The sequence below is a fragment of the Meriones unguiculatus genome, chromosome 7 (genome assembly GCF_030254825.1).
Source record: "Meriones unguiculatus strain TT.TT164.6M chromosome 7, Bangor_MerUng_6.1, whole genome shotgun sequence".
Classification (NCBI taxonomy): Eukaryota; Metazoa; Chordata; class Mammalia; order Rodentia; family Muridae; genus Meriones; species Meriones unguiculatus.
The window spans coordinates 84686306-84701991 of NC_083355.1; the positions used below are offsets into that span (position 1 = coordinate 84686306).

The window sequence follows — 15686 nt, forward strand, 5'->3', positions numbered from 1 at the left end:
ATCAAAATGTTAGCACTGGCTTATCTGCATATAAATTTTCCACAAGCCAGATTTCTCCCTGTTGAAGTGGGAATTTACAGATAAGCAATGGGAGGAGGCTATGATGGACCATATGCTATAAGGTTGGAGTTGGAGTCATCAGTAGGAAATTGTGTTTAGCTCATATAGATGCAGATGGCTCCATATTGAAATATTTATAGATCTCTATATACTTGCAGATTGATATACACACATAAATGTGCTCTGTCAGCTGAGAGGGCCTGGAAGAAATGATAGTCACATAATAAGGAGTGACTTTAACACTGGGATTATTATGCTCTTTCTTTTTTCCTTCCTTCCTTCTTTCTTTCTTTCCTTCCTTCCTTCCTTCCTTCATTTCTTCCTTCTTTTTTGTTTTCTCTTTCTTTCCTTCCTTTTTTCTTTCTTTCATTCATTTTTCTTATTTTCTGTCTGTTTCTCTTCCTTATGTTGGAAAACACGTGGTTTTTTTTTAATAATTTTAATTATGTGTGTGCATGTATGGAAGGGGGCCGTGCATGAGTGCAGTGTCCAGGGATGCCAGATGAGAACACCGATTCTCTGGAGTTTACAGGTGGTTATGTGCTGCCGACATGAGTGCTTGGAAATCAGCTCTCGTCCTCTGCGTGAGAAATGAGCACTTTTGGCCACTGAGCTATCTCTCTCGCCTGGGAAATATTTTCTTAAGCTGATCCCATGTAGAATGTATCATGCAATAATTTTATTCCTACATATACACTCAACGGGAACTACATTTACAGGAAGATGTGCATTGGAGTGGTCAAAGGACCAGCATCTGTAATAACTCCAGTTGCAAACCGTACAGATGTTCAAGCACATAGAATGCACAAATACGTTGTGATGTCTTTATGCAATACTATAGCGCATACAACAAAGCCAAGGAATTAAATCTGCACAAAGTCCACATCTTTATTTCCAGCGCTGTTCTCCCATGGAAGGAAGCCGGGTTCCTTGGAAAATTAGTTGGTTCTAAGATATAGGCAGGAAATCTTGTGATGCTAAAGTAAGGACCTACAGTCACATGCTGTTTAATGACAGGTGCACATTTGTAGAGTGAATTTGTCATTATATAAACATTATAGAATGTACTACTATGTGCTATAGGCAATTCACATTAAGTGACTTTTTAATGCAGTTAAGAAAACACCAAAAGGTTAAAGCTGTTGTCAGTTTACTGTTTTACAGTAAGTACTTATCATGGGTTGAAGTAATACACTTAAATAATGATTAAAATGTATGGTGTAATAAGTATGAAACTTGATAACAGTCATTTATTATTATTATCAGTTATATATCTCACAAAATTTGTGCTTTTATACGGCTGAGGTAATTCTGCTTAAATAATACTCATAAGCACATGGGTGATGCATTGTTTCGTTACAATGTCCACAGTATAATAACGAGAGAGGAATTTTCAGCTCCGTTTTAGGCTTAAGGACCACCGTCATAGATGCTATCTGTTGTTGGCTAGAATGTCATTAGTTAGCATGTGACTGCAGTTTTTAAGGATCTATCTCAAGTGGAGTGCCCAGTGACAGGACATTCTATCACATTCCTTCCGAGGAAGAAAGAGAAGTAGTCATATTCCAGTGCATGCCCCCATACCCAGGAGGACACAGGAGCGGCACAAAGTAGGGTTGGCGAATTACTTAAAAAAAAAAAAAAAATATATATATATATATATATATACATGAAGTTGGGGTGATGTGGAGGTGGGAGTGAATCCGAGGGGAGTTAGAGGAAGGAGTTGGAGTGAATATGATAAAAATTCCGTTGTATGAAATCCTAAAAGAATTATTAAAAATAATTTTGAATACATTAAAAAAAAAAAAAAACCTACCTTCATGGGAGCATGTCAAAGGAACCTAGGAACCAATGACCACAACAAAGACCAAATGCTAGAAAGTTCAAATAATAAAACAAAGTTGTCCTGGATTAGACTACAGATTTATCCGTAGTGATAAAAGTGAATGAGTAAATTAAAATATGCAGGTGAGAAGAGAGAGAGAAATCTCTCGCACAGAAGGGTCTTAAATAATTTACTTGCATTCTCTGCCCTCAAGGAGCATCATGCCTCATTCCTTAAGTGCGGCTGTGCGTGGTGGCTTCCTTCCAGGATGTGCAGCGTGGGGATAAAGAAGAAAGGGGAGCGTCACATGGCAGGAAGCTGACAAGTACAGCGCAGTCTTGTCATTAAGCTCAATGCACAAGCCCTACATCTTGGTGCTATGTAACCTGGATATGATGCAATGAAATGAGACTTGGCCTCTGTGATCAAAATCCACGCCCCTGTCTAATCCGAAAACATCAGACAAAAGCCAGCGGAGTAGGAGGAGCCTACCAAGTGCTTTGCAAAAAAAAAAAAAAAAAAAAAAAAAAAAAAAAAAAAAAAAAAAAAAAGCCAGGGGCACAGAAACAGGGACATATTTACAAACTGTCACCACCAAGAGAAGCCCAAGCAGTTGTGGTCTGATTTGACCAGAAAGCATTCTAAACAATACTTCCTCATTTCGTGGTGCTGGGATCCTATTCTGGCCTCATACACACTAAGAGCATGTACCAAGATACAGCACCAGCCTAAAGTTGTTTTTGTTTTTAAGTCACCAAAGCAAAAGAATCAAAGTGTTGTTTTTCTTTTTCCCCTCCTAACCTTTAACAATACACAGAGGCAGTACAAGCTTTGAAAATAAAGCTTTTCCTTAAAGACTTTCCAATACTCTGCACCGTATTCTTACCTAGAGTTTAAGGTCAGTGTTCTTGGGCTTTCTCCAGGACAAAGACAGATTTTTGTGACAGTATCAGAGGCAGACGCAGCCCTGACTCAGGGTTGCTGAACTAATTTACTCCTCCCTCTTAGGCTCTCGCCGTTGCTTACATCTAAACGCAACTTTCCCAACACTGCACCGTCAACTATTTCCACTCGCAGCGGTTTTCGTCCGTCTCAGTGCTTAATCATAGACTCAAGGGAGCTTTGTGGAAAGGCCACAGTGTCTCCAGACAGAGGCCACAGGCTCATCAAACACCAGATCAAATATTCACTACCTTATTGCCTTGAGATAGAGTCTCCCATCAAGCCAGAAGTTCACTGTTGGCTCAGCTGGCCGGCCAGAGAGCTCCCAGGGTCTGCAGCTCTCTTCTTCCCAGTGGCGAGGTCACAGACACGCAAGCTGAGGCCTGACTTTTTATGTGGGTGATGAGGATTAGAATTTAGTTCTTTACCGTTGTACAGCCAACACTTTTACTCACAGAGCCATCTCCTCAGCCTCTCATTCCTTTTTTCTTTTAAGTCACCGAAGAATCAAAATGATGTTTTTAACCTTTAACAATACACAGAAGCAGCAAGCACTTTGAAAAATAAAGCTCTTCCTTCCTTAAAGGTTTCCAACATTCTGCATCATAGTCTTACCTACGTTTAAGGTCAGTGTTCCTGGACTTTCTCCCTAGCAAAGAGAGATTTTCCTAAAAATATCAGAGGGAGACGCAACACGGATTAGAAGGAACGTGGAGGAACAGTGTGTATATAGCACAGGCAGGCCTCAAACTCACGTTGATCTCTAAGCGTCATTGAGGCCGGGCTTAATGGCATGTGCCACCAAGCCCAGTGCGAGACTAATCTTCAGAAGCTACACTCCTGTGAATCAACTTGACAGGGGCAAGGCATGGAATTGTTTTATATCTTCCTATTGATTTTGGATGCGTGCACTTTAGTAGAAGTATAACAAGCTGTTTCATCCATGACCTGGGAAATACACTATATATATTCTGTATATATATTATATATACTAATTATATATATATAATTCTTCTCGATAGTCTGAAGTCCCTAAATTTAGCACTAGAATGTAGAAACAAGGTCAGAGAAAACCTAAAATGACAAAAACCAATATGCTCCCATACTCTGCTGCTCATCCACTCTAAGCCATCCACCACGGCCAACTGGAGTCTCTGAGACCCTCTCAGCAGCCCAGGAGGTTCTGTATCTCCGTGAAAACTACTAATTTCAAATGGGCTCTAGATCAATGAGATAAGCTACCGTTTCAGAAATTTTAACATGTTAACGACAAACATGAGCCAAAAGCTCCACAGCAGCGGTTCTCAACCTCCCTGATGCTGCGACCCCCAACCATGACGTTATTTTCATTGCTACTTCATAACTGTAATTTTGCTACTGTTATGAATTGTAATGTAAATATCTGATCTGCAGGGCTCTTTGGTGACCCTTGTGAAAGGAATTCATCTTGCAAAGGGGTCATGATCCAGAGGCTGAGAAACACGGCTCTGCATGGCGCTCAGAGACTGTAAAAGGACCTCCAGGTTTCCAGGGGAGGCTGGAAGGGAAGGACTCCAAAGAGGTGGGCATGAGAAGATGGCTGTTGAACAGGGTCTCTCAACACAGAAATCCTTGGTAAATGTGTTTATGGAACAGTATTTATGAGTCTGGAGAACATTCCTCCGTGCTGTGGAGCTGGGAGACACCTGCTGTTCTGCAGATAAAGAAGGTTCCGTGAGGAGCCACTCCAGGAAGCCTTCTTGGGCCATCAGCTGAGCATTTAAGTGTTTCCTCACAGCAATCCTGGCGGGCCTTAGCTTTAAAATCACACATTGCACGTTAAATGGTACAAGTTCCATCTTTTTAACTCAAGATGCTACTTACATTCATGTCTTGGGGGGGAGGGCTATAGTCAGTGCAATGGATTCATTTGCTTTATCATGCCTGGTTTTCTGGTTACAGGGTTGGATTTTTGTTCTCTTTATTTATTTCTAAATGTTGTCAGTCTTGAGGTAGAGTCTTGCTGTGGCCTGGAGCTCCCAGAAATCCTCCTGCTGCAGTCCCCTAAGAGCTTTACAGTCACGAACCAGCATGTCTGCCTCGGCTTCTCCTTCCATGCAGCCCACTATGTGGTAGCCCTTACCCAGTGGTTTCCGGTAAATGGAGGGACCTTGCAAGGCTGTGGAAGCACAAACCTGGAGCTCAGATCATTCATTCATGCTGCACACAGAGACTTGCATGTCCATTTGTAACCAAGGTGTCTTTTATGGCTGGAAAGCAGGCCTACAAAATTGCCAGCTGTAGCTGAAAAAAAGCAACGTAAGGAGCAAACGATACTTTAGGATTGGCCCTTGCATGCACAGGGCGAGCCTCTGTTTGCTTTAGGTTTTATCCACAGGCTGAAGGGAAGAGTGGATACCATACAAGATTTGTGCATGCATAAAAATAATCTTATTACCCCAAATATGCTCTTAAAATAAGCTATTTGGACGCTTCTCCCTCCTAAGGCAACATCTCTTTGCTCTCTGAAGCAGTCGCAAGGCTTCCGGTTATACTCTGCCTCCTCCCCGGTTTCTGCAGCATCCCTCGGTGCACACACACCCCGATATATTTGAAAACATTTGCCAGCTGTAAGTGTCTTCTCCAAGCCCTTCTATAAAAGAATATTAAAATCAAGGCACTAGCTGTTATGAGTTTCTGTAACAATAGTCCTGGAGGCAACAGCTGCTCTTCTTATTGTAACAAACTTTCTTGGCAACACTGAGATGGGTCTTATAACATCCCTGGAGGGAACTGCTGAAGTCTGGGAGCAGAGGCTACAAAGCCTTGGCCTCTGTGTGATCCGGAAGACTCCTGGCAGGCACCAGCTAACCTTGAAGGCTGGGGCTTGATTCTTCTGTGAACTGCATAAGAAGGAAGTTAAACAGAAGGAGGGAGGGAGAAAGAGGAGGAGAAGGAGGAAGGACAGAGACGGGTACAGGAGGAGTCCCTTAAGGCTTCCACAGCACTTCTAGGTACCTATTCAATAGTCCCACTTTGCAGCAGCTGCCCGGGCCAGACATACTGCTGCTCCCTGAAGCCACTGCTTCCCATCTGGGATATGACAAAGGCCTTGAGCAAGGCTTTGTGCCAAAGATGTGCATGGATTTTCACCTCCAGAGGAACAAAGGAATGGACTATTTGCTGTACAGACTCCAAAGAAGAGAAACAAACCTTCAGACAGAAGCCTCACCTGGCAGGCCTCTGCCTTATCACAGGGAGGAGCTCAGAGGGGGATTTGCCACAAAAGCAGGTTGAGTGGCTCAGACACCAAAACCAAATGAAAGCATTTGGAGGGGTGCAGTTTTATGTGCCTGTTTACAGCTCAGTCCTAAAGGGCAACATTACCATAGCTCCTCTTTCCGAATGCACACAAGACATTTTGCTTGTCCTATTTGCTTCTGTCATCCATAGAAGAACCAATAAGAAAAATGTTTTATTAGGGTTATAGTAATAAAAGTTAGACCATTTATATATTATATTTTTAATCTCCACAATGAACCAATGAGGTATTACTATAGTCATTTAGTAGGAGGATAACTTAAAGGCATTAAGTGAACACAAACACATGCTTTTAATTCCTGAGCTTTAATCACATGTTCTCAAAATATTTCTCTAGCAGATCCATCTGATCCTCATGCAAAATGGATTTTGTCCGCCACTGTAGCATTCAAATTCCAGAATTAAGGTGATGCAGAGAGTGAGTGCCTAAGGTGGGATTTAAACACAGATGGGCTAGGTCTGGTGTGCATAGTCTTTGCCATGGTATCTTCCCTCTTCAATTTGGGCTTGCCTGCCTTTCTGGAGTTGCTGCATCTTTGACCTCAGTCAAAAGAATCTGTGCCAAACTCCCAGAAAAAAAAAAAAAAAAGAACCTGTACCACACACCTTGAAGTCTAGGGCCTGAATGAATATTTGATGGGTACCATTTGCTGAAAGGAAACCTACACTGTTCTAAACCACATAAACAAATGGCCTTTCAAAGAACCAAGATCTTGGGGTTGAAGGGTCTGAAGGAGGTCCCTACCTAATCTTCATGTAAGCCTCAGGAATACCAAAAGCTATTGTCAGACTCAGTCTATTTTGCATGAGGATCATGTGGACTCCACTCAGAGAAATGGTCCAAGGTATTTTCGAGAACTTCTAATGAAGCTTGGAAATGAAAAGGATGCATTTGTGCTCACTTCCAGCCAAAGGGCTCAAAAATGAAACCACAGCAAATACATGAACAAAGAAATGAGGAGACCATGGAAAGCAGGGTGAAGAAAAGTGAACGTAGGACAGACAACTCAGCTGAGAGGGTCAAAACCCAGCTGCCTCAAAAGGCATGGCTTCTCATTAAGAAGCAAGTCCCTTTGTGCCACGCAGCCCACGGAAGTCTGGGTTTGAAAGCAAGCAGATAACCTCAAGACAAGGGCAGGAGTAGGGTTGGAAACAACCAGCTAGGCAAAGCTTCCTTCATGAGAAGCACTTTCTCCAACTTCATGCCTCAGAGGCCCAGCCTTCCTCTACCATTATAGGAACAAGGGGCGGATTCTCTGGAGAAACTGAGCCTAATTTTTCAGGCTTAGCGACCCACATTTTAGTGAAAGCTAGGGCATTGCATCCAACTCTAAATACTGAGTAAAAAAACTCCATTCCCTTCACACCTCCCAGAAGACAGGTGTGTTCTTAGGAGTAAAAGAACACCAACAATAAAGAAACTGCCTAAAATCACCTCTCAGTGCCTTTCTGGCCCTTAGCAGAAAATCACAGCCCCGACTCATTTGCTATATTGAAAGTTTAACTTTTCATTTCAAAATAATTTGACTTACCTAAACAAGGTTGCAAATTATATATATTTATATATAAAAATTATATAAATTATATATTTTTTCATGTATCTTTCACCTAGGTTCCCCAAATGCACCAAACCATAATAATAAATATTAAAATAAATAATAAAATATCAAAAATAGTTTTGAGCATGGGCACAAAACTATTAATTTATAGTCCTCAGTCAAGCCACTGATTTTCTTTCCCTTATCCAGGACTAATCCAGGCTCACGCACTGCTTTTATCTGTCATATCCTCTTAGCTTCCACTTTGTAGCATATTTTCATTATTGCTTTGTGCTGAATGACTCTGATACTCCAAAAGAGTATTGACCAATTACGTTGGAGGCTGGTCCTTCCTATTGCACCGTGACTACATGCTGGTTTACTTCGATCACTTAAGGAAGGGAACGCCTACCGTGCTTTTCCACTCTAAGGCCGCGTTTGCAATGAAATTCTGTTACAAGAAAGAAAAATACTATGATCCCCAACAGATTTTGATTCATGAATTGTAGCTGTCCAGCCATGCTTCTGGTCTTACCATAGTTATTACTAGGGTAATTGCCCAAATGGTGGTTTGTTCTTTGGCCATCATTTGTTCTGCATTTTAAATGACAAGTCTACAATGAGAGTACATTTACTTTTTATTCATATTAGTTTGGATAGATATTTATTCTGTTTTATTACTTTGTTGGCTAATTTTATCCTTCATTTCACCAGCAAAAGTTTTTGAAAGTAAGTCCCCTCCTTTTTGACATGTACCCTAAATTTCTTGAGCACCCTTTTAGTTTCTAGTACCATAATGTCTTCTAGGATCGCACTGTAAGTTTTTAAAACCACCGCCTTGAGTGATCTGTTTCTGCAAATAATCCTTTCAAAGCTTTGTTTTGTTTTTGCTGGGGAACAATATTTAAAGCCTAGCAGTGACTCTAGGGGTGCGCCTAGATACTACGGTGCTGTAGGAGGAGATTTTCCCTCTCTTGCCCGTGCTCCTGGAGTAACGACTCTGTGAAATTCATAAAATAATCTACAAATACATAGGCCATGTAGCCAGGCTCTTTTCTGACTAGCTCATGACTTAAAATAACCCATTTTACTAATCTAGATTCTGAGCTCAGGAACCAGGTGTCCCTCCATCCTCTTTACTTATCGCCAGCAGAATCCCACATACCTGGCTCTATCCCAGAATCCCTTCTGCCTGTTGGATGTCCCACCTATTTCCTGCTTCAGCCATCGGACAGAGGATTTTTTTAAATTGTCAGGTGTTGCATCCATACAATACACAAGGGAGTCCTTCTATACCATGCTGTCCCTGACTCTAGATCCTTCCAACAGGCAGAGCCAGAAAACAAATTTATAAATACATGACACACGCGTTTATTTTTAAAACGTGATTAAAATATTGAATTAAAATCAACATTTCCTTAAATATCTGTAAAAAAAAAAAAAAAAAAAGGAAATGAAGAAGCCAATTGCAATAGCTCAGCTCCTCAACCCTTCTCAGGCCTATGAAGGCAGAGATGCTCTTTACATGAAATAAGGATGCAAAAGTAGGTAGTGATCTGAGCAAGCCCTCATGGGTTTCTTCTCAAAATCTACTTTTCCTCATGGTCAGGGACGCTTGAGTGCAGCATGTCTTCTGATGCTAGGTCAGCCAGATGACAAGTCTTAGCCATACAGCAGTGTCTATATTTGGCTTTTAATTGGCTCATTCCTAACTATGAATTAAACAGTCCACCAGCAATGAATAACCAAGTGAGTCTCCCACATGAAAAACATAGATCAAGCAAACTAGTGGGAGAAAAAAAAAAAAAAAACAACAAATAACAAAGAAGAACAGAAAAGCAGTGGGGGAGGGTTCAGATGGGGGGAAGCAAAATCCACAGCATATAAAATATGTACCCCACTAAACAAGATCAGAATGCCATTTAAAGAAAGCAGAGAATAACAAAGGGGTCATAATACGTTGTATAACGTTTTTAAAAGTTTAACACAAATGTTGGAAGGTCCAAGAGAAAAAGACTTGAAAAGGAAGCAAGACAATTTCTTCTCTTTCTTTTCCTGAACAATTCATTCTGGAAGCCATTAGATGGGGCTAAGAAAAGTTCCTCACTTAGCTTGGAGGAGGTGCTTTGGTGGCTCAGAGCAGTACCTGAAGCTTAAGGGGGTGGAGGAAGGGACTTTTGGGGTGCCCCCTGCAGGAGGGCTGCAGTACAGCGGAGTAGCACCCAAGACAGCATCTGTGCAGGAGACTGAGCTCGGGAGGAGACACATACTTCCACAGCCAAATGATCAAAGTAAGAGAAGAAATATAAAGCGGTCCTGTCTCACACAGTGGGAGACAATATGAAGCCCTCGGCAGCTCTCGTCTGATATTCCTACTTTGAACTGTGCACGATCCGAAGCTAATTGAAGAGACATCAGAGGGAAAAATCTACAAAGTAACTAACTTGGACTCGTCAAAATTTTCAAGGTCTTAAAGGAAAGACTAGATTGAAGGAAACTGAACAGAAGTGTGGACTGTAACAGCAATAGGAACTGGGTCCCCCCCCCCTTTTTTTTTTTTTTGCTATGGAAGAAGTTATTAAGGAAAGCCGAAAAAAAATCTGACAAGTTAAACAATTAAAAGGTAGTGACACAGGAGTGTTAATATCTTTTCATGGTTTTCTAGTGTTTTATGGGCAAAGGTATTCGTTTGTAGGAAATATACACCAAAGCATTTAGATAACAAAATTTATCATGTTCACATTTTGCTTTCAAACAGCTTCCAGAAAGTTCTTTCTCTTATACCTATTTCCCGTAAATCTTTTTTGTTTTAAAATTTAAAACAATTTTTAAATTGTTTTAAAAATTCATTGAAAAGGGGCTGGAATGATGCTCAGTGGTTAAGAGTATGTATTGCTCTCGGGGAGAACCTGAATTCAGTTCCTAGCATCCCTGTTGGGCAGCTCGACCACCTGAAACTCCACCTCTAGGGGTATCATGCCTCGGCACCATGGACCCTGCACTCACAGGCACATTCCCACATGCACACATATACATGTAATTAAAAATACTTTTAAAATGAAAATGAAACAACAGGTATTAAGTCAGTGAAATCGTGCAAGAGAAGATTTTAAGCAATTTAGAGGCGAGTCCAGGAAATCCAATGTCTAAAAACTATCATTTCCAGAATGTCAAAAGAGAGCTGAGAAGAAGACATGACCGTCAAGGGGAACATGATTGCTATAGGACACAGCCCAGCTGAAACAGACCACCAAAATGCCCAGAGTAACACAGGAAAGAGACCAAGACATGAGCACCACAGATAAAAGAAGACTCAAGAGTATTTGGAAAGGTTTTTTAAAAAGCCTTGTTCTTATGAGAGAATTTTTGGCTGAAGAGTAGACCATTCTTCTCTATTGAGCCCTGGTTCAATAATATTCCTTTCATCAGACAGTGACAGACATGTTCAGAAAGAGAAGGGACACAGATCAATCCCAAAAGGATTTGCAACAAACCTTGCTATTTTTCTGCTCAAGACAATGTTAAATTATAACCAGATAATGCTCAAATTAGTTTCCCAGGGCTTTCCCTTAATGACATTGCTTCTCGAATAGTGTCAAAAGTCAGAGTAGAGATTTCAGTCCTGTCTGCCATTTGTCTTGGGACGGGTGAAGGAAGGATGTTTTTGTAACAACAAGGTCAGTGGGCACCATCTCACTGCCCTCCCTTTCTTGAAGTAACAGTTCTCTTCTGTTTATGCCCAAAGGCTTTCAACAGAGATGCCTGAAATGGAAACTTCTTTGTTATGCGGGACTCTAGTTTCTAACAGGCACTGTATAAGTTATGGATGATTGGTTTCTCCAAGTCCACACATTCCCATGTGAAGGGGGCTGCTTTGAATCCCCATTGCACATAAAGAGAAAGGAAGGAGAGAGAGGTAGCTATGATTCTGAGCCCATAGCACAGTGGACACCTGGGAAAGACACATACACTTCTGTCCTTGCAGTGAGCTTTAAAGGACAGCTGTACAGTACCTTCAAGTAAGTTAGCAACAAGAGCCCTCCTTCTTCAGGCAAAAGGCTCCAAACTGGCAGTGCTGACACGGCCCTTCTTCTAGGCACCATTGAAATGATTAAATGAACATTAACAGCGTCCAGCCTCCACAATGTACTCTCTCAACCCAGTACCTGTGTGCCCCAAGTCATAAAATGTCTAACATTCATGATGACACCTTAGGCATTTGGCCCACCCCAGTGCTCAGCTAGCTAGTGTTGGAAGCCAGACAGGTGGCTTCTTCTGTAGGCCTTACATCCAGACTCTGTACCACTGATAAAGTGGGGGGACCCCCAGACAGAGGGGAGAGTCTGCTGCTTCAAACATAGCCCATCTTGCTGTGCTTTTCTTCTGTTCCATTTTAGGCCCTGATTGTAGGACACCAGCAGGGGGCCTCATTCCCAGCAAGAGGCCACTTAACACCAGACTTCTCCAAAGGAAGCCATATGGACTTCTCTCCCAAATAAATCCAACAAGGAAGGGATAAGCAGGAAAAAAAAAATGTGACTAAGATAAGAATATCACACACACACACACACACACACACACACACACACACACACATTGGGCTAAGAAATTAGAACTTTTGTTGTCTTTTCTTTTCCTTCCCTGCAAATCCCATCCCACCCCTTGAAGCCACACAAGCAGTCCTCAGGTCAGTCAAAACCAGGACTTGCTGCTAGAAATACAGGTCTTCCTTTCCACCATGTTGCAGGATATTTGATCACACTGTGAAAACTGAGATTGTATTGTTCAGTAGAAAAACCTGTTTGTAGTTGTGGTGTGGCTCAGCCCTAGCACACACCTTTAATCCAAGACAGGATTAAATAAAGTCAACCACAGGTCAAGAGGCAGAGCAAACAACCAATTGACAAGGAGTGATTATAGGAAAAAACCATAGAGGAAGAGGAAGTCGGGAAGATGGATAGAGAGATGCACAGGAAGCAGAAGGGAAGGACATTAGGTTTAAGGATTTTTGAGAGCTTTTGGGAGGATGTCAGCTGAGGAGAAAGGTCAGCTGGATGCTTTCTCCGCCTCTCTGGGATAGCAAACTTTCACCTCAGGATCTGGCTCCCAGGACTTTATTGGTAAAATCAAACATTTGAGACTTTACTAAAAACAAAACTGTAAAGACTGGAATTTGACCCCAGAGCCCATGAAGTCCAAATTATGCATTGGCTACTACACAGGAACCAGCCAGAACACAGAGACCACCAGACACTGTGCCAGGGAAGAGAGAAACAGTTCTACTGTCTGAGGACTCATTGTCACACATACTTTTTCTCACCTTTCTAATTGTTTCTCGTACTCTTTGGATGTCCTTCTTAGGGGCCTGAAGAAGCAAGGTTGCATTTCCTAAGGATACAGCCATACCCTTCTGTTCTGGATGGAAATCCTCTGGGTCAACCTCAGCAGTTCTCAGGGCCACAGGAAGGGCTCAGTATTGTGAGCTATGTGTCTTCAGATGCACAGCTCCAATATCTTCCTCTCACTAATGTAATGATTGAGGCACCCACCAAAGTCACCTCTGCCCAAGAGACTCTACAGTCAGTATTCATGATCCCTGTTCTTTCTATCTGTATCACTGAAAGAAAAATAAAATCCTCTGTAGGTCCACACAGCTGGTTTAAAATTTTCTGTCTGTCCCCAGTTATTACTGGCACTCTTCTAACCCGTGTCCTGATGGAAAGCAGCGCCCAATCTACCAGACAACACGGGTGACATTAACTTTTGTCTTAACCTTAATGCTATTCCAAATTTGGGAGTCTTTTGCTACACAAGCAAATTCAGAGTCATCTATCATGAATTTTTTTTAATTATTTGTCTTTGTTTTGTTTGTTTGCTTGTTTGTTTTGTGAGACAGGGTTTCTCTGTGTAGCCTTGGCTGTCCTGGATCTCCCTGTATAGGCGAGGCTAGCTTCAAATTCACGGAGACCCACCTGCCTCAGCCTCCTGAGTGCTGGGATTAAAAATGTATGTCACCACGACCCAGTTAATTGTTTTATTTTTTTGGTTTTGTTTTTAAATTTTTATTGGTTCTTTGTGAATGTCACATCATGCACCCTAATCCTACTCATCTCCTCCTCCCCTCGTACCTACCCTCCACCCTTGCAACCTTTCTACAATAGGAAAAAAAAATCTCATTGTGGAAGCTGTCGTGTGTCACAGTGTGTGCCACAGTGTACCCTTTTGTCCACACATCTTTACTTGCAAATGTTCATTGCAATGACTTGTTGGTCTAGTATGAGGCTTCTGGCTCCTGCTACACTATAGACACTAGAACCTCACTGGGACTCCTCTGAGATATCCTGTTGTTGTCTTGTGTCGTGGAGATCCTGTAGTTTTGGCTCTGTAAGACCAGCCCCTCCATGCATTCCAGCAGTTAAGGTCAATGTTGGAGTGGTCTAATTCAGAGCCCTGGGTCTGGGCCCAAAAGGTATCTGAGCTGGTCATCCAACCAGCTCTCTTGCTTCCATGCCCTCAGGATTGGATCCCTGGCAACCCCTGCTACCAGGACCAGCTCTACCCTTCTGCCCAGGCTAGGTACAGAGCCTGGTCTCTTTAGTGCTGCAGCAGGTGAGGGAGTAGGGCCGACTCTCCTATGCTCATATTCTTGAGGTGGCTCTCCTGTAATTCCCACAGTGTGGGCCCTGCTCTTCTGAGCACTGCAACTGGCTAAAGAAGCAGGAGTCATCTCTCCTGCTCTCACACCCTCAGGGCCAGCTCTCCCACGATGCCCAGGTGAGGGGTGAGGCCAGTTCTGCACAGCCCTCAGACATCAATACGTCCCTAGGTGCCAGCCCAGACCAGGGTCATTGGTGGTGGTAACAGACTTCTGCTGCTGAGGGGCCACAGACCCAGATATGGCCCCCTCAGTGACAGCACAGGCCTGGACCCCACCATGACCCCATGTGGCATCATCGGCTACTCACAACAGACTGTTCATCACAACCCTAGAATCTTCAGTTCTGCCTCTCTTCATTGTGCCTTCGTCTTTCTGTTTCTCTTTCTCTTCCATTTCTATACCACTTGCTTGCTCCTCTAAATGGTGGCCAGGATCAATTGAGTGTCTGAGTGCATCTGTCTCATGCTCACCTCCCCCCACCCACTAGGGCCTGGTGGGGTTCTATCTGGGTCTGCATGGAGCTGGACTGGTGGCTGTCTCAGGCTTGTTGTTTTGTTTTGTTTTTCAGGGAATGTTAGACTACTAATCATTCAGGTGTTCACAGGTCAGAACATTGAGCTTAGACATAGCCTTTCTCCTCCTCTCTGCACATTTGACACAGCAGCCATACCTACAGTGTTTCTAGGGGCAGGATGAATTTCTTCTTTTTTAAAAAAATTATTTATTTACTTTACATCCTGATTTCAGCTTCCCCTTCCTCCTCTTACCTCCTCTCCCCCCATCTACCCCTTCTCCTTTTCTCTGCAGAAAAGGGGAGGCCTCCCACAGATATCAACCATCCTAAGCAAAGCAAGTTTCAGAAAGACTAGGCACATCTTTTATTGAGGCTAGACAAGGGAGCCCAGTTAGGGGGAAAGGATTTAAAGGCAGGCAATATAGTCAGAGACAGGCCCTGTCCCTGCTTTAGGAGCCTCACATAAAAATCTGCTCAAACAGCTTCAGCAGATCACAGTAACACACCCATATGTTATCACGCACAGTATTTTTTTTTTTTTAAACATAGGTTCTGGGGCTAAAATTCCAGTCCTAATGCTTACAAGGCAAGTTTTGGGAAATGCTACCACCCCAGCACTCCCCCCTTTTACTCTTCATGCTAAAAGGCCTTCGGACTAATTCCCCAAGTGACTTGTTCAGTCAAATAGAAGATTACTTCTGGAATATTCGATTATTAAACTAGCTTAAAACTATCCTATTAAAGTTCACCCCTCTGGGGAGACAGGAAGAAAATTTTGCCTTACTTGTGCTTCTATTATTCTTCCACACAATGCCTGAAAGTGCTTGATAAGTGCTCCTGGGTTAT

At 42.5% G+C, this 15686-nt stretch overlaps 1 pseudogene; it reads right to left on the bottom strand.

Annotated features, from left to right (window-relative positions):
- Nucleotides 1-14896: 14896 nt before the first annotated feature.
- Nucleotides 14897-15013, bottom strand: LOC132655668 (small nucleolar RNA SNORA17; annotated as a pseudogene).
- Nucleotides 15014-15686: the final 673 nt, after the last annotated feature.